Source organism: Zonotrichia leucophrys, chromosome 3 (genome assembly GCF_028769735.1).
Source record: "Zonotrichia leucophrys gambelii isolate GWCS_2022_RI chromosome 3, RI_Zleu_2.0, whole genome shotgun sequence".
Classification (NCBI taxonomy): Eukaryota; Metazoa; Chordata; class Aves; order Passeriformes; family Passerellidae; genus Zonotrichia; species Zonotrichia leucophrys.
In genome coordinates this window covers 7,230,861-7,250,737 of record NC_088172.1, presented here as the reverse complement: position 1 = coordinate 7,250,737, position 19,877 = coordinate 7,230,861, and the positions used below count along the sequence as shown (strand labels likewise).

Genomic DNA, 19,877 nt, shown 5'->3' with positions numbered 1-19,877 from the left:
TATTTACTTCAACACAGTTTCCATTAATAAATAAGCTAAAAGTCCTGCTAAGAAATGGAATTTCACAAGTATACACTTGCTTGACAGTGTATTATTGTCTGTTAGTATCAAAATGTATGAGACCTTCCTTTCTGTGCAGATACCGAACCTTTGTAATTAAAATTAGGATTATAATTGAAGTAATTGATTTTTTCATTTACAGCACTAGTAAATGTCCTAGAGTATTAAGCATCTTCTAGGGAGCATTTCTTGCACTTTTTCTGGATGATAAATGTATGGAAAGCAAAATAAGAGAGAAGTTAAGGCAGCTGGATTATCCAGGTTAGGAAGGCATTCAGCCAGTTCCCCATATTTTTGAAATGACCACACTCTCAGGAGCACAAAACATAGATGCAATTAAAATAATCAATTTAATTTGTGATACATTAGTCCAGTAAAAACAGACATATGTGTTTGTGGGTTTTTTCCCCCTTCTTAAATAGCAGCTAAAAAAGTGCTGCCTTATAGGTCGAAACTCATGTTTTGGAGATCTTCCATCTCCTGTGTCCTTTCAACATCTATATTCTACAGCTAGGAATATATGAGCTTGCTATCATGCACCAGTCCGCAATGAAAATTTCTTGTTATTTTATAGAAGTTTGTAAGTTCAGTCTAAATAATTTTGGTATGTTATGGGCTGAGATAATAACTAGAACTCGGATGCCATGCTGGTAGAAGGAAAAGTTCACTGTCACATATCTGTGTATAATATTGAAAATTATGTTTTAGAGAAAATATTTTTATTTTGCTGAAAGTAATCAACACAGTTTTTCTTCCCAAGTAAACCATATAATAAATCAGATACTTGTCTGGACACTAAAAGGAAGTGAATCTATTTGTGGACCTGCAGCAAATGTCATGTATAATTGTTGTTCTTTCCTCCTTAATCCTACAAATGAAAAACTAATTTATAATGAATAATTTATTCAATTTACTTTTTTTGTCCCTGCTTCTAAGCAACCTACAAGTGTATTAGAATTTCCTTATGAGTTTATATTTTTCATTTTTGATTACAGTATTTCACACCATTTTTTTTCCTACTATTTGCAAGCACCATTGGTTTGACTAGTGGTACATATGAATGCACTGTCATTGATTGTGAGTATCCATATTCTGTATTTTTGTTTGCTCTAATGAAACATAGTAACTCGAATGCTGATCTGAAAGTGAATTCAAGAAATAGAATCGAATGGCTACAACAGATTTTTTAAAAATGTTTAGGCAGCATTTCCTGAAAAAAATCTTTAGCCTTTTGCTGAGCACTACTAATCAGAGATTGTATTGACTGTTTGACCTTGAAACATCTAACCGTTCAAATTGGTTTGGATACGCATGTTTGGATTATCCACTATATAAATATTTTGAGGTTTCCTGATGGCCTTTCTGAGAATTCATAAAAGCAGATGTCTGAAGGTTTCTAAAGAAAAGTCAAGTCCTGTAATTGTGGTGAATATATTCATGTGCAACATTTTGAATGTCAGACCTAGCCAGAGGGAAAAACATTTGGAACCACTTTCAGAAAAGAGGGCTGGAGCAGGAAGGAGGAGTGATTCACCTCATGCCTTTTTCATTACTTGCCTTTGAAACTTGCTTTATATTGAGTGCATCCTTGATAGTATCTTAGAGGAACTTCTTCGCCACAGGAAGAGGAGGTACTAACATTAGAAAACACATGCAAAGAGAAAGTAGTTACTTTGTGGACCTTCTTCACTTTAAAAGTAGTTAATTGGGTGGGAATCTGGATGGAGAGTGTAACTGGCAGCTGCCGTGCAGCTTTTGGGATCAAGAGGGTTTGTGACCTGGTGTTGTGCTTTAACTGCAGCCACACACAGGTGCTCACATCCCTGGTGGAGGTCAGGGAGAGACGAAGAAGTGGAAAAGTGAGAAAACTGTTGGGTTGAGACAGGATAGTTGTAGTGGGTTGGCACTGACTGGATGCAAGACACTCACAAAAGCATCTCTGACTCCCCTCCACAACTGGACAGGGGAGAGAAAATATAATGAAAGGTTTATGAGTTGAGATGAAAACCAGGAGAGAAATCACTCACCAAAGTGAGTGATACCATCAAGGGAAAAACAGACTCAATTTGGGGATGTTAATTGAATTTATTACCAACAAAACCAGAGCAGGATAATGAGAAGCAAAATAAGACCTAAAAACCACCTCCCCTCCCATGCCCCCATCTCCTTCCCAGCTCTACCCTCTCCCCGGGTGCAGGGAGACAGGGAATGGGGATTACAGTCAGTTCATCACAGGTTATTTCTGCTGCTGCTTCTTAGAGAAAGGAGTTTTACACCTGGTCCAGCATGGGCTCCTCTCTCCACAGGTCTGCAGATTCCCTCCAGGAGCCTGCTCCAGCACAGGCCTCCCATGGCGTCACAGCCTCCTCTCAGGCACCCACCTGCTCCAGTGTGGGGCTCCTCCAAGGGCTGCAGGTGGATCTCTGCACCCCCAGGGCCTCCCTGGGCTGCACCAGGGGCTGCGGGGGAATCTCAGCTCTGGCACCTGGAGCATCTCCTACCCTGTTTCTGGACTCGCTTGGAGTCTGCAGAGCTGTTCCTCTCACATATTCTCACCCCACTCTTCTCTGGCCACAATTACACAGCCTTCTTTTTTCTTCTTCTTCTTTTTAAATATGTTATCACAGAGGTGTTACTATCAACTCTGGGTGGCCCAGCCTTTGCCAGTGCTGGTTCTGTCCCAGAGCAGGCTGTCCATTGTCACTGATGAACATGGGGAAGTCTTCTGGCATCTTCTCACAGAAGGTCCCTCTGTAGCCCCCTCCTCACTATCAAACGTTTGCCGCACAAACCCAATAGAACAGGTACATGGGTAGGCAGGGGGGTGGATTGAGAACTGGCTGAATGGCAGATCCCAGGGTTGTGATCAGTCTCACAGGGTCTAGCTGGAGACCTATCACCTGTGGTGTCTGCCAAGGTTCAATACTGAGGCCAGTATTGTTTAAGGTATTCATCAGTGACTTGGATGAAGGAGCAGAGGCCTCCTCAGCAAGTTCATTAATAACACAAAGCTGGGAGGAGTGGCTGATACTCCAGAGGGCTGTGCAGCCCTTCAGAGGGACCTTGACAAGCTGGAGAGATGGGCAGAGAAGAACTGTCTGAATCTCAGCCAAGACAAATGCAGGATCCTGCACATAGGGAAGAATAATGCCAGGCCCTAGCACAGGCTGAGGGCTGACCTGCTGCAAAGCAGCTCTTGGGAGGAGGACCTGAGGGTCCTCTAAAGGCTAAGGTCTTGTTGGCAACTTGTGAAACAGGCAATAGGCACAATAGATTGAGATTAATGATTTATACAGAAGTGAAGAGTACTTGAGTAAGTCTGCTACTATTGAGGCAATAAATAGTAGAATCATAGAATAGTGGAATAGTTTGAGTTGGAAGGCACCTTACAGATCATCTAGTTCAAGCCCCCTGCCATGAGGGTTTCTAGACCAGGGTGCTCAAATCCTCATCCAACCTGACCTTCAACACTTGTAGGGATGGGGCAACTTCACTGGGCAAAGGCAGTGTTCTGCACGGTATATTTTGATCTGAGCATCCAGACTTTTCCACTCGAAACTAAAGCTAAATATTAGAAGGGTGCTTAATCCAAATCTAAGCCAAAACTGCTGTTGGTTTCTGATCCTGTTTTGGAGAGCATTTCACTCTGGATCTGTATTTTTTCCTTCTGAATCAAAAGGTAGTAATGAACTGTCCAGTGATATTTTTCTTTACATTTTTTTAGAAGCTATGGTGTGCCTTGCTAAGAGGTCTGATGTGAGTTTTGAAGTGACTTACCACTTGTTCCTTACACCAGATGGAAAGAATTACCAAAATGGAATACATTTGGGACTAAAATACACATTACTTTTGTATTTTACCTCCACTTGCATTTTCACTCTTGGATAAATAGAGGACTTTTGCACAGAAAGCCACTCATCATAATATGAATACTTAGATAAGCTTCTTGCTATTACAAACAAATATATAATTTGTTTGCAAGGAATAGGCCAGTCTGTCAAGACACTGTGAAGCTGTAACAGCTCTTAGGTCTAGGACAGCCAGATTAAAGAGCAATTTTAAATGCAAATATTCTCTCTCACCTCTCAGTTCACTGATCAAACCAGCCAGGCACAGATTCTTGTTATCTTCTGAAATAAGTGGAGAGCAGTGCTTTTACAAAGTCACTGGAAAATAACCACACAATAAGATAGATTGTGCTTTTAATGTCATGCGGTTTTTCCTCTCATTTCAAATTATTTAATACGAAAGCAAATGCCACATTCAACTGTTTATTCAAAGATCAATGGGTTATTTACATTTTTCAATAGTTTTCAAACTGAAACAGCTATGCTCATGCTTATTCAGTGCCAACATAGACAATGAAAAGGCTAACAATAAGAGGTGTTTTGTCACACTTTAAGATTTTAAAAAGATTAATCAACACTTACACGTGCTTGCAATCCACAAAATTGCAGTTGTGGAGGCTTTGCTTAATAATTTAAATGGGAATTCTTCGTGCTTTTAAATCCATTCAGTCTGTCATTCCTGGATGTAGATGGAAACTATATAAAGACCTAAACTTCCTATTCATGGAATGTTTTCTCCTGTGCTATTGCTATAATAAATATGTTGAAATGAGCAATTTATACTCTTGAAGCCCATTCCTGTAATCACTGTAGGACACTGTCAACGAGAGTGAGGCCTGGACAACAAAGAAGACTTTTAAGGTTGTTCCAAACCTTAAAATAGTGAAACATATTGGATATAAAAATAGGTAACAGGGTTTACTTGCTTTTTGTTTTCTAAACTGGTATTTCCAAGTTTTAAGATGTAGCACTTATCTATTTCTATGCCTTTTCTGGATGAGAAAAAAATCAATGAAGAATGTACTGAGACTAAAGATCATTTGAATAAAGCTGGAATTATAGACGTGGGAATCTGCATGGCTGAACAACATATTGATTAAATATGATTGATTAGCCATTTATGCCCAAGGTGCTTGGAAAAAGTGCTAAGCTCTATTCAGCTTGTATCTGCTGTGACTTGAAAAATCAAATTTTCTTTTTAGTACAAAAGCGATACACAGGATAATATTTATATTATCTGTAAGATGCTACTGAGGTTTTGAAGGATGCTGTGAAATGAAGGTATAGTGGACTTATTCAGATTTTGGATAATATTGTCCATGAAAAGTATAAATATATTTATTGTGAAAAAATCCAGCAACATAAATACGGAGTTAAAGTAATGGCAAGTTTTTAATGTTTTTCTAAGAGCAGAATCCACAGTCAGCACTAAATCTCTAGTGTCTGGGAACCTGCAGGTGTAGAGTTTTTTGCTTAGCTGTGCAAACTGAAGTTTGTATCTTATTTGTAGAGATTTTAGACTGAGTAAATAAGGCTTGTCTCATGAGACCAGAAGAATATCCTGAGAGCAGTGCAGTACTAAAGTGAATACTGCTTTCAGACTCATCACTGCTGTGAATTTTTCACATATTGATAATGTGGTCTAAATCAGACTTTATTATATTATTTTCTTGATTTGAATTGATTTTTTTTTATTTTATTGTCTTAATCATAGTTATTCAACAGACTTCACTAATAAAATACATAAAACTCTTACATCTATTTGTTAATGTTGCAGAAATATTTTTTGTGGAGGATAAGTTCTTCTGTCATCCCCTTCATGCTGTCCTTACCTGGCAGAAATAATTCTCTCCTTGACATTAGTTACCAAGTTTTCAGATGAGAATTATTTTCTGTGCTAGACAGAATATAAAAGAAAATGCTGATGCAGCTGTACATGTTTTAGTATTATAAATTATGTTATTACAAGTACAATGTAATAAATATTTATATTTTTTATATAGAGATCTAAGTGAAGGGCATCTCTCAATTGATGATCCAGCCCGCATATGGTCCTTAAATATTCATAGTGTATGCAGTTGTATTCATAAGATCCTGCATAAAAAATACATGCAGTGTTATTCACAGAGCCAAATTTATCTGCACCATGCAATACACCATTTGATCATTGAACAATGTGATTGTTCAGGAGCCTGTTACCAAAAATACCTTTCTGCTGTCACTTAGCTCAGTCACAACTTGTCACTCGGTTATTTATTTGATGGAGAACAGTCTAGATTGGTACAAAATAACTCCACAGCCATTTGCAGGCAAAACATTATTAGTCCACTGTATTTCCACCCATGTTATCCTTTCCCAACAGACTGTAAAGCAAAAAATAGGTTTTTGGTTTTTTTTTTAACAAACTTATGCAAACTTAAAGAATTGCTCTTCAAGACTTGGGACAAGTCTAAATTAATTAGAATTATTGAGAGTTCAGTTACTTCATGAATTCAGCTCAGTTGGAAGGAAGCCTTGAGTTTTTTCTTTCAATTCTCAAAGTTACTTAACCAGATGTAGGCCACGGAGGTACTAAAAAGCTGAACAATTTTGGACTTCAAGGTTCATCAGTTTCCAGGGAGACAGACACATCTGCACTCAGTGAGGGCAGAGACTTCAGCTGTGCCAGGCAGCTACAGAAGCTTTGAGCTCTGTTTTCAGGAAGGGCTCTGGGGAGTGGGACACCACGGCACTGAACATCAGCACACCAACATTGCCTGCAGCATGCCTGTTTTTCTTGTGCTTTTCAGCCTTTGGTGAACTAGATTAGTGACTTCTTATTAAAGTACATCTACAGAGTGCTCTTTATATCAATAGACTCCGTGTACAGATGACAGAGAAACTTTAGTTTGTGTAGTATTTATGAAGAGTTTGCATTGTAGCAAAAATATGAGCTTGATTAATGTAGTAAAATGCACAGTTTAGGGACTGTTTCATGTTAATGGAAAACTTACATGGTTATTCCAAAACAGTATTTGAGTTTTACGGGAATTTTAGGGCCATGTATTTAAAAACCACTTCCTGTTTTGAAAGCAAGAGCTTTCATCAGAGTTCATCTGTTATTCTGTTTGATACATTTGTGATATTGTCATCTTGCAAAAAATACTTCTGCATGAAACAGCAGAGATACATATTTAGCAATTGCACTTATGATAAAATAAAAATATTACAGACCACAGTTCAGTTTCATTCACTGGCTAATGGGTCTTTTAGCCAGTTGCCTATATCCATTACTCAGGAAAATGGAAGAATAGGAAATGTATCTGATAAAATTAAAGGCCCAAACATAAGCCTTGTATGCCTGTATCCTTTTTCCCTTATTGTATTTGTTGCACTTGGCAGCTCTGAATTTCAGTTATATATAGGAAGAAAAAGGTTTGTGCTGGATAAATTATCTCATGGATTGGCACAAAAACACCTCCCCAGCAATATGCCTGTTCTTTCTGGGTATTTAAGGAAGGCTCAAGTATATATGAGAGCTTTTATTCTCATAGATCTAGAAATGTATGTATGTACCCTGAGTGGATATTGCTATAGACAAACCTGATTAAAACTGTGCCTGGAACTCAGGATATCTGCTGATTGCCCTGCAGCTTCTTCCCCAGCAGCATCATGTTAGATACAGATATATGTATATATATATATGTTATCTGTAGCTACATCACAGAAAAATATGGTCCATTTCTTCCAGTCCATCTGTTTATAACTTGATGCTGCACAGAGCTCCTCTACAGCAAGCAACGTGCATGAGGAACTATGTAAGGAATCAGTCTGAAGGATCAGAGACATAAAAATTAAAGCATTTATTTTCTTTTGAAACAATACAGTTTGGGGAAAAAATGTAAATATAGGAAGGAAAATAAAATACTATCAAGTTTCCTAAAAGAGTGAGTTAGAAGAGTAGTTTGACTTGTGCAATCAGATGGACTGGATAAAGGACATTCTTCCTTTTGTTTAGCAATGATGGCATTAAAGTGACTGGAATATTCATAGAAATACCTCTGTCATATAGGTAGACCAATGAAGTTCTCAAACATACTCATTTTTAAAACAATTTAATTAGTTATGTTTTATCAAAGGTGCAGACTTAGTGTACTTCTTAAAACTGCAGCAAAAACATTGTGAAAATTGATTTTGTTATGAAACACAGTACCTTGAGTTTGACCTACAGGGCTCTTAGAGAGTGCAGCAATCACTAGAAAAGAGAGATGCAGTATAAAAGCTCCAGGACAATAAAGTAAAAGACTAGAGATGAAAAATGTTCTTTCTCCATACAGGCCTGGTTTTTTCATTATGAAATTATGGTTGCCTGCATTTTAATAGCTTTTACAATCACTGTAAGTGCTGTTACTCATAGATACCTACTGTTGTTTTGTAGCTCTTGTTATGGTGTAAAAATCTGTGGAGTGTCACGTCTGAAATTATAGAGTGCAATGGGGCATTATTCAGTGAAATTATATAAATAAATGCTTCTTATATAGCAGGATCATAAGAACACAGGGACCCAAGCATGACCCTGTACTACTTTATGCAATAACATCAAACCACATTTAAATATTTCTCAAAATCAGTATATCTGTGTAAGTACATAACACTATGTGTAAGTTCCTGAAAAGGTGTTTGAGTTGTAGCTTTGGTGTTCATACTATCCTTTAACTCTTTCTGGGCCATTTAGTAAAGCTCTGTAATGAAAATATTAATAAAACATATATTAGATAATATAGTAACATGAATTATTTTGATCACCCAGTCTCTGTCAGACAAAATTATTTAAGTCTAAATGGGGACACAGAAGCCTAAAGGTTAGAAACTCCATACTGTGATATCATTTATTTGGATTTTCCAGTCCCTTATAATTGTCTCTAACTGTTCAGCCTTGCAGCTTCTGACATCCAAATTTTTAGAAAGCTGAAGGGAAAGGAAAAAATCAAACAGCCAGATATACCAAAGTGAGTCTTATTTAGGGCAAATATATAAAATAATGTACTATACAGAAGTATTTTAATATTTATTTTCATATTTTATTTTCTTTTACTATGTATTAGAATCACACTACTTTTCCCAGTTCCTTTTCTCAGTTCTTTCCTTTTTCTACCCAGAAAACCTCAAAAAATCACATTATGTACACTGCTTACTAATCTTTCTGAGGACTAAACTGTAAAACAAGCAGATATACATTTGAACAGCACATATTTGGGTACTGTAAAAATAAATTTTTCAAGTCTGATTCTTCACCATTGTACTCAAGGTTGATCTCTATAATGTAATGTAGCCCATGAACTTGTCTTTATTAGGACTTTGCATGTGTGTACCAATGCTCACACATGCTGCAGCAGGATGTTTTCTGAAAAAAATAATGTATTTAAAAGAAAATACATTGGAATTCAAACTGTATTTCTTTCTATTTTAGCAACCAGTTGCCATCAATCATTTTACTTTTTGGACAAACACTGCTTGCACAATTTAACTGACATGCAGAATTAAGAGGCAAGCTTCTTTCTTTTGATACAAATCTTATTTTAAGAATAGATAATTCCCTTTGTATTACCTGTTTGCAAAAAAGAATTTCAGAATTTGTCGTGGTTTGGTTTGCTTTGCTTTTCTGGACAAAATTGTTCATATATGCGAACGCCTAACGGGTATTTTAGTTTTATTTAGCTATAAATAACAATGAAATAATAAGTGTTTACAGATGAAAATTAGTTTTGGAAATTGGGAATTGCAAGTATTTTGACACAACTGCACCACTTAAGAGATGATATGCAAATAAAGAAAAAAAAAAAATGCAAGTAAATCAAGTTTATGTAAATCAGGCTGTAAGGGAGATGCAGAAGGGATCTGTGTTTCATTACTCGTTAAATTTTGCCAAATTTAGGTGTGGACTCTGCAGCTCAGAGAATGAGAAAAATAAAAATAAGAAAGATACACAGAATCACTGAAATGCAGTTGTTGAGCCTGAGCGCATCTATCAAATAAATTAGAAGCAGCAAAACTTTGGTCATTTTTCACTTTCCTTGAACAGCCATTTTGCTTTCTTGCAAGGCCACCTTTCATGCAAACACTCTAAACAAATAAATCCAAAAAGCCATTTGGAGCTTTTCTAATTTATTACTCTTGAGGTGCCTATTACACGTCGCTATTTTTGTAAAAGCAACAAAAGTAGCTTGTGTGTGCTAAACATAGCAAAAGCAGGGGAAAAAGTTAATTTTCATAGAGTTTTATTTATTTCACTTGGGTTCCAATTGCTATTTTCTAAGGGGTAAAAAATCTCCCATGCAAGTGATGTGTCTTGTATTTGCATAGTGTTATTGTCTATAGTTGTGATGTATATTTACAAGTGAGATTACTACATGCTGTTGTAGCATACTTCATCCACTCAGAGGAAGAGAATATCGAGGTAAAGAAAATGAACACTAAATTAACAAAACCAGCAGGATTCTCAGGGTTGTTGCTTAATCATCAGAGTGCTTAAGACTATATTTATATATACTATCCATTTGACTCTTGGAGATAAGGATAGTCACACTGTATATTGGCAGGTGGTCATGTAAGTCTGATTTCATCTCCTGAGTGAAGTTCAGAAGTGGAAACAACATAATAAGGCAAAAAATCCGTAAATGAATCACTGTTAATCCAAAGTGGCTATTCTGAAAAAATAAGAAAAGTGAGAACAGTTGTATTTTTTTCTAGCTATTTCCAAGGAAATTACTGCTGGGTGGGCTGAAGCAAGCTTTGGTACCCTGAGATACTCCTAGTTGGGCCACCCAGCAAATGATCAAGAATGTTGGTATGTCATCTTATTCTTCTCAGCAATAAGCTTAAAAATCTTAAGAAATCTGGGAGTAGCAGTAACAGTTTTCAAACCTGATGCAATCAGTAAGAAGTTACTGTGAAGCAGACACATTTTTTCCAAGGATGGAATTAGAAAGACAGTGGGATGAAGCTCCAAGATGTTGCTGATGTTACTCTGGTAGATACCTGGGGGTCAAGAGAAGGGGGGATCTCTTTCACTGCACACAGGCTGAGGCTGCAATAGAAGCTGTAAACTTCAGAGTAATATTTCAGTGTGTGCCAAGCAGAAAAGGACTTGTCCCAGGACTGTGGTGCAACCTGCTCTTTCAACAAGATTTTTAAGTAGACTCAGTCAACAAGGGTAGAAAACTCTGTCAGACAAAGCAGAATATTGAATAATTACTGAAATGTTAGTCCAATCCAGCTATGGATTTATTGAACTTGATTTATTTATTTTAATTGATACAGTTGCTTCCAGGATTTTAGATTAGCAGTTTAGATATAAATATGCCTTAAAGCAAATCACGGAAGTCAAATTGACTTTGGATTTGAGTTTCTTGCCCTTTATAGTCCTTGGAAGAGTACAAGTACAGATAAATGCCTAACAAAAAGCCTTGTTTAAATTTAATTAAGCAGCTGTCAATGACACAGGAACTATCCTTTACCAGTCCTGGAGAAAAAAAACGTCATCATGGGTAATCTTTCAACTAAGAGGCTTATTGAGCTAAACAGGAATGTAAAGATTATTCCAGAGAGTTCTGGCCACTCTCTGAGTTGCCTTTGTGATTTACAGCCACAATACCATTCCCTGCATGAATTTCAAGACATAACAATCTGTCAGTTCTCAAAGCTATAAAGTCATACCTTGGAGATGACTGAGCCAGTCTCACAGTGATGGTCATTTCAGAACATGACTGAAATTTCTTTGCTCAAAAATTACAGGCGGTGTTGTTTGGAATGTCTTGCTTTAGGTGAAAGACTAATAATCCTATTGAACTAGAAATTTTAAGACACTGTAAGTACTAATCTAGACTGAAATAATGTATCAGATCCTTTTCACAGTAAATAGGAACTGAAAAATGCCCATAAAGAGCTTGGAAAATAAATGGGACATTGTAACTAAGTTATTTGTTGAGATGTTAAAATGTTCACAATATTTTTTACTAAGATATGGGAAACTAGAGAGTTCCAACTATCTTCAGTGTTGAAGTGCTATGATTATTTTTTATTTCTGTTTATCTAAGATTCCAAAGTTATTTAGCTAGTTTACAACTATGAGACATGAACACACATTGTTCTCTTAAAGAGTTTCCATTGTGTGTAGGAATTTTTTCTAGTGTTATATTGGTCCTTAATGTCATCAGCATGGGGAGTGAGCACCATAATTAAGCATATTAAATGAGCCTGATTCTTTTAGATAGAAGTCCTTTGTTCTGTTAAGGATGAACATAATTTAAACTAACTGTATCTGAGTTAGAACTTGTGTAGGTTTAAAGAAATTAGTAAGTTTTGACTGCAGTAAGAGGGAAAGAAAATTGGGTTGTGAAAGCTTCATACTGAAGCTCACTCCATCATCTCTGGCTGGTCCCTGAGGAGGTTCTGTCTCAGGAACAGGGACTGTAAACTTGTGGTTTACAGTGCACTAGACCCTGCATGAAAGTCATGACATAATTGTGTGTTGATGCTAGAAGCTGCAAAGTTTAATTCCTCATGAAAAGTTCCTTCTGATAATGGAAGTTTTCAGACAGCCTCTGATCAGTATGTGTTTAAAATTTTTCAGTCCAGTTCAGCATTTAGAATAAGAAAATCAGCAGCTTCAAGGTTCTCTCTGGAGAGAAGGAGAGATCTAATGTGTGCAGAGGAACGAGGGCTTTGATACTGCATGTGGCACTAGTCAGATTTTGCTAAGAACCAGTGGGGCAGATATGCCCCATTATGGCATTTTATTCTGGTTTTCAGGCCTGTTCTCTCACCCTGTTTAGATGTACAGTGAATACACAGGTGGGGAAGCTCAGAAACTAGAAGTTCTCAACTAAACCTATTCAGATATACTGATGTCTATGAACAGGACGTGTGAAAGTATCAGACATGTTTGTAATTGTCTTTAACCAAGCCATAAGAAGTTCTTACAGAACAATAAGTTCAGTTGAACTTTGCATTTTGAAAAAGGTGGGTTTTTAGTGAAAGTTGTTGCCCTTGAAGTAGGTGGAAATGAAATGAAAATACATTCATGTCTCTGTTAGCAACCTGTCCTAATATTGTCTGATCATCGGGGTGCTTCCTGCACACCTGCACTTTCTGTGAGTCATATACTCTGCACATTAAAGTTATTAGCATAATGTCTGACTATTTTAAAATTTTTTTTATATTAACTGCACAGATTTTCTTTTTTTGGGACAAGTAGCCACAATATGGATAACAATCCATTTTTATCTGTAATATAATATAAAAAAAAAAGAGGTAAAACAGAAAGTGAGAACTATGCTCTTGGTATTTTTCTTTGCAGCCTTACTGCTGCCATGCAACCTTTCCTTCACCATAGATTTCTGACAGAAAAAATACAAGGGTTGCTTTTCTTGCAGTCATCCCCCACAGATATTGCTGATTCGTGCAACACACTACTATGTGGATACTGAACCTTTTGATCTTCTGGACCTGGATTTATTCTTGATACTGCTGACTTTGCTAAAAAGCCATTTCGTGATTAGGGTGAGACAGAAAATTGAGTCACACTCCAACACCACGTTTTCTTATTCTTCATATTTTTGTTCCATCTTCTTTGTTGCCAACCAGAAGCATTCCACTCCAATTTATAGATGGTACCTCTTTCAGCATATCTCATTTTTGGTATCTTTGACCTGAGCTTTGAGAACTGGAATATAAGATATATGATGCAGAGGTCTCTTCTGAATGCCTGAGTTATGTCTGCAAGCTGCACTTTGTAGGCAGTGTGTCATCACTGTCACAGTGAATGTGGGATTAAAAAGCACATTCATCTTGCCAGATGAGCCTTTTTCAGCACGTATGTAAGAGATTCTAAAAATAGCTGTTGGTTTCAAAGGAGTTCACAGTGAACAGAAAAACAGCCAAAATACAGATACCTCTCATTTTTAATTCTCTTAATTACCTACCCAAACCCATAGAATTAGCATTGTAGTTACCATGCATTATTTATCAAGTCATCAAAAAGCAAAGCCTGGACTAAGACATGTACATTCTAAGAAAGTGTGGACCAAGATCTGGAAGTGGAAGGAGTAGGTGAAAGCTCACTGCTGTTGATATGTATCTGGGTCCAGTTCTGAGGGAATTCTTTTTGGAAGGATATTTGGTTGAAAACTTGGTACAATCAAGAGCCAAAAATCTTGCGACACACAAATCCAACTCACATAAATGATTTTTAGGTCTCTTAGGAGCTGACTTAAACAAAAAGCCTCTTAAAGGAATCTATTTGTCAAAGACCAGGCACAAAGTTGCTTTTTTCCCATATTTTAAATGGTGATTTTGCTTGAATTAAAGATAATACTCCCTGTCCTGAATTTCACATATCTTAAATCTAAATTGAACAGTTTGTTGTTTTTTTTTTTTGTTTCAGAAAGTCTGATTACCATTAAATTCATTAGTAAGGAAAGCTAGGTCTTGTGAATAAATAATTATTCTAATTTTAACAGAATGTTCCTGTAGAATTTTTTCTTCTTGCACTGAAATGAAAGGATTGATGTAGGTTAATCTCAGCACCAGAGTTATTCAACAAATGGCCTTTCCCCAGATGCACCACAGCTAAATGCAAAACTGCATCCTTTTCTGTATGAAAACACACAAATATATACTCACTAGCAGTAGAAACATAATAGAAAAGTCATCTTCAATCTGTACAACAGATCCATTTCCATTTATTTAAAAGGCATGTCTGTAGCTAAAATTACATAATAAAGTAGAAAACAAATTAAAGGAAGGGAGCAGTGAAAATAGTGCTTAAAATTTTAAAGAGCAGATTGAGAATTTGGGGTTAGATCTTGAGGAGTGAAATCTTCAGCAGAGAGTAGAAATCAGAATTCAGATTTGGGATGCCAGAATCTTCAGGGTTTGCCCTAGACTTAAGCCTCCTCATATTTCAGTCAATACCCCAACAGCCCACTATATGAGATATTAAAAGGAAAACTGTAGGAAAAAAAAGGGAGGGTTGCTCGTTGGTAATTTTAGCATGTTTCTTTAATACTGGCAAAGGCATTATATTTATATTATAAAGGTCATTTATATGAGAAACACTTGCTCCCAAAACACTTAGTATTCCATACAGACTTATCATGCAGTTGTTTCAAATCACATTAGATTGCATAAACTTTTCTGCAGTGTAATGGAACGGAAAAAAAATTTACAGATGCAGTGCATCAGATTAGTTTCACAAGAGCAGTATTTGTATCTAGTAAGCAATGACATATGCTGAGAGCGATACTCTTTCCAGCTTGCGAGTCAGAACTGTTTTATCCTGAGAATTATTCTGTTTCCTAAAACTGTAGCAAACAGATATTCCAGGAAAGGAACAGTTGCAAGACTATCTCTGACTGTTTTTGCATCCATGCAAATTATACATTCACTGATAATTAAAGTGCTTTCAAAGAGAATTGGCAAGAATAAAATAAACCTCCAGATTGTACAATTTTCCAGCATCTAAAAGGAAATTGCTGGAATACATCTTGAGTAGGCAGTGGACCAGCTTTTTTATTTTGGATTTGAATTGGTACAAGTGTACTAAATCTGATTTAGAAACCAAGAAGAACCTCAATGAAACTTGCTGTAAAAAGGGAAAAGAGATGTGAGAAACCAATAAAAAAAAGATAGAGGGAGCAGGTGATGAAAGCAAGCAAGAACAGCAAACTCGAATTTTCAAAGAAAAATGTAAAGATGGTGTTGAAATAAAAGAGTGTAGTCTGAAGAAAGACAGAAGTACTTGGAGCAGTGGAATAACACGCCTCAGTGAAACAGAGAGATTAAAATCCTGGCTGAGAGAATGAGAACAAAGCAATAAACCCTGCTTAGCTTGGGCTGAGAGAAAAGGATTACTCATAAAAGAGGAGGAAAGGGAATGAGAGTAATGGAGTGGAGGGGAGACAGGAGAGGAGAGCATGAGAGAAGACGTTGGGAGTATAGCAAAATAAGAAATGTCAGAAAGACCCGATCCTTTCAATTCCAAATAAAATCTAGTGGGCACCAAAGGACTTAACATGCTGGAGAATCATATCCGAAGAAAGGGGATTTTATCATTGTATCGGATTCTCCCCTTCCATTCTGCTTGGGTTTTGGTAGTGTCTTCTTGCACTGTTGCCTTGTCAGTCTAGGACAGGTCAGGACTGACTGGGTGCTCTTCTTCATTTGTCTGCAATGTCCAGCAGTTTGTCCCAAGGTTGTTCCCTTAGCTTATCCACAGGGCAGAACTGGCCATCTCTACTTGGGCTGAGACGTATATATAACAGATAATACATGTCACTGTTCCCTGAATGTGCATTTCTGAAATGTATGAAGCTCAGTGGTTCAATCAACCTGATGCCTTGCAGGAAGTCTCATAATAGCTAACACCTTGCTGGATTAGGTCTTGTAAGCCTGAAAAATGGAAGCCATGATGTATTAGGAGCTTGTACATCTTTCTCTGTATATATTTTACATCAGTAAACACCAGCAAAATCCCAAATTGCTTTTATCTCAAAATTTAAGAATTAAACAAGCAAACCTTCCTTCACATTTTAGGTGATATTCATTTCCATTGTTAGAAACACCATGAAATGCTTCCTCTGGAGACCTGTCTTTTGGGCTAAGGACAGCATTTTAAGTTACTAGAAAATAATTGTTCATTCAGCTTCAGAAATTTTGGGTTATTTTTCTGAAATAATTTAGTAGGCCATTATTTTTCCATTAGTGCTATCTCCTATCAAATTTTAAGAATACAATCTTTTGTGAGATTATAATCTGTGATGGTAACAGGAATGAGGTTCTCACTTTCTAACTTGTCACCAGGCAATAGTTTAAACTATCCATTCACTTCATTCAACCTATTTGGGCATGACTATTTTGAGTAACCAGATCTAGTTCTCTCTCAAAACATACCATTTTCTTGAAAAACTTGATTCCTCTTGGGCTTAAACTGTAGCCACTAGCCTACAAATTGTTGGGCCAGGCTGGCCTTTATTAAAAATAGCATCAATCACCTACTTGAAACTGGCATAATAATGTAGGTTCACCTTGAGATGTATTTCTCTGGTACAAGAAAGTATGATGGATGAACATGCTTGCTTACTTGTTTTAAGCTCTGTGAAGGTGGCTGGTGGGATTTGGAAAGTATCCATTGGTGCTTGTCACATGAATTGGCCATAATTCCTGGCCTTTGTACCTAATGTCCTAAATGTATTCATTATGCACAAACCATTCATGTGGAATTTATTGGCCTGTTATAAAATTTTGAAAACTTACTGTGCACTCTCTGATTCACATTTTTCAAGCATGTCATTCTTCCACTTTGAACAGTAACCACTTGATGTTAAATGTATTTTGTTTTGTTCTTCAAACCAATATCCAAGATCAATTTATGACTGCAGTGTGGGAGGCAGCTGGCAGAAATTTGCTGGATTTAATGACATCTTTATTTATGTAAGTAGCACAACTATTATCTGGACGGTTCAATTTCTGCACTTATAATGCAGACACAAAAATGCAAATGAAAGAATGTAAAGGATAAACAAAGCTATGTTGGGAAGATTCAAGATAAGACAAGGAAAGTTGCAAACATCCTCCTTCCCAAACAGTTCTAATGCTAGTTATCCTACCAAATCCCTAGGGGTGCAAGCAACCTTTGAAATGCTTTGAACAATTATCAATTTTATTCTTTTATGTTCATTTTAGCCCTTGAAGCATCATTTATTGCTAGCACTTTACTCCTACTAAGGTCTCCTTTTTTTTTCCCAGTTAAGTGTAACAACCAGTGGTAGGAGTGGCATAATAAAATAGCACTAGAGAAAGATAAGGGGGCACTTACTGCCATTCTTCTGGGCTCAGTTTTAACACTTGCTTTCAATATTAAATCTTTATCTGAACTTGCAAATTCTATTTGGATATGGTTGCATGTGTTTAAATTCTGGAGCCTTTGAACCAGTAGGAGAATGTTCTGCCTGTGTTTTGAGCTCTCTGAAGCTCTGTGGCAGTGTTGCAACAGCGCTGCACTAAAGCTCATCTGAATGTATGCTACTGAATCAGGTCCAGGCATCCTCACACTTTTTACTGACTTTGCATTTGCTTTCAGAATATTATCTAATCATATGCATAGGAGAGAATAAATAACCTAGTTTAAAAAAAAAAATCCTTCTCAACAAAGTTCTGCCTTTTCCCCTAGAGGATTTAAGGAAGGCAGTGACTCATACTCCAAAATATGTATGGAAACACATGAAGGTATTCAGTCACTGAAATACTATTGAGCAGTCCAGCACATTTCTGATAGTCGTGTAGTCTGCATTAAATTGAGGACAGAAATGTGTGGCAAGTACCAACTGCTAGGGTGAGCTGGGATAAAGGCTGGCTTGGCCTGTAGATCATCAGCACTACAGTAATCTGAAAGAGTACAAACTCGGTGCATTTTTATTACTAGAGAAAAGAGGATTATGTTCTGACCCTGGAAGAATTTCAAGGAGGAGGCAGACTGAGGAATTTGTGGTTCTTACTATGTTTTCTGTAGGTGTAAGGATGAAAGCAAATTTTTGCAGAATGGAAGGAACATATATAAGTGATGAGAGAAGTTCACAGTCCATTTCTTGTGCAGGAAATTAGCTACATTACAAGTGATTATTTAAACTAGTAGGTAGAGAAAAGGTGATATTCTTGGGCTCATACACAGAGACTGAATCATACACCAGTAATATCAGAGTAATTCCTAAGAAAGTCTGGCACTAACAAGGAAACAAATAAGGTCATAGGGGCACATTTCAGAAAATGTTAGAGTTATCTGGTACAGAGGATAGTCAGAGAAGAATCCTTGCTCATAGCAGCAGTGACCAAAGCAATGCTTTACACCATAATTTTTTCTTCTGAACATTACCAAATCATGTCATCTTCAAAAACGTTGTTTATTTTCAAATAATTATGGCTAACTCAATGTCATGAGCTTTTGGGGTTCTTTTTGTCAATGAACACCAAAATGCAAAAGCCTCAAAATAAATCTGTGTTAGATGAAATATAATTCCACAAGTTATCAATAATTTGATTACATGTTGTCACAGAAAGGTGCTGTTTTTCAGAATTGTCCAAAAATGAAACTAGGCATGCTGTCACATTTGTTATTTTGTTATTTCATTATTGTAATTTAAGTAAGAATGTCTTAAAGCTCTATGGTATAATTTCCTTTATTATGGTATCTCATCAGCATTGGACTTTTTGTTCCTTCTCCAAAACATTTGTATTCTTTCCTTAATTTCTCTTAAGACAACTGGAAAATATCCAGACTATAGTTTAAATTACAATTCTAGTCATTCTAGATTAGTTCTTCATTTTTCAACATAAGTCTTTAATTTATATAACAAAGGCCTTTAAGTGGAGAAAGTGAAATCAAAACTCCTCCTTATTCAAAACACACCCGCTGTATCTGGATAAGCTCAATTTTTTTCATCAAGTACCTACTACTTGCTTGTAAGTGATCAAAGGAAAGAAAGGTGTGTGCATGTTCTATTAGAGGACTGTGCATGGCTGTAGGGGCATCCCACAGTGGTTTAGATCTGGCTTGCTGTGGTTTAAATTAGCTCAGAGCACTTAGAAAATGAGCTGCAGTTTAATTGACAACGTAGTGCTGTTACAGGACTGAAGTTCTTAAACATCATCTATTTCTCAGCAGATTTGATCTGTTGTTTTTTTCACAGTTTATGCTAAAAACGTAACTATAACATGTTAGGTAGGCTGAGATTGATCTTATGTTATATGGCAATGTAAAATTTAGTTGTCTGGTGCAGCTTCATAACACATACCTATTAGGTTTTATTTAGATTACAAAGATTCCAAATACAGGTTTTCAAGTTGTACCAGAAGGTTGTGATGTTTTTTTCATAGAAATTGTTTACTCTGTTTCCAGAACTTCAGTTCATTTGGATGTTTTTGAGAAAAACATGT

General features: G+C 36.6%; 1 protein-coding gene across 6 annotated transcripts in view; it reads left to right on the top strand.

The window, feature by feature from the left end:
• The window catches only part of KHDRBS2 (KH RNA binding domain containing, signal transduction associated 2), a 343,516-nt gene that overhangs the window by 219,776 nt on the left and 103,863 nt on the right, over nucleotides 1-19,877 (top strand). The window lies entirely within an intron of this gene.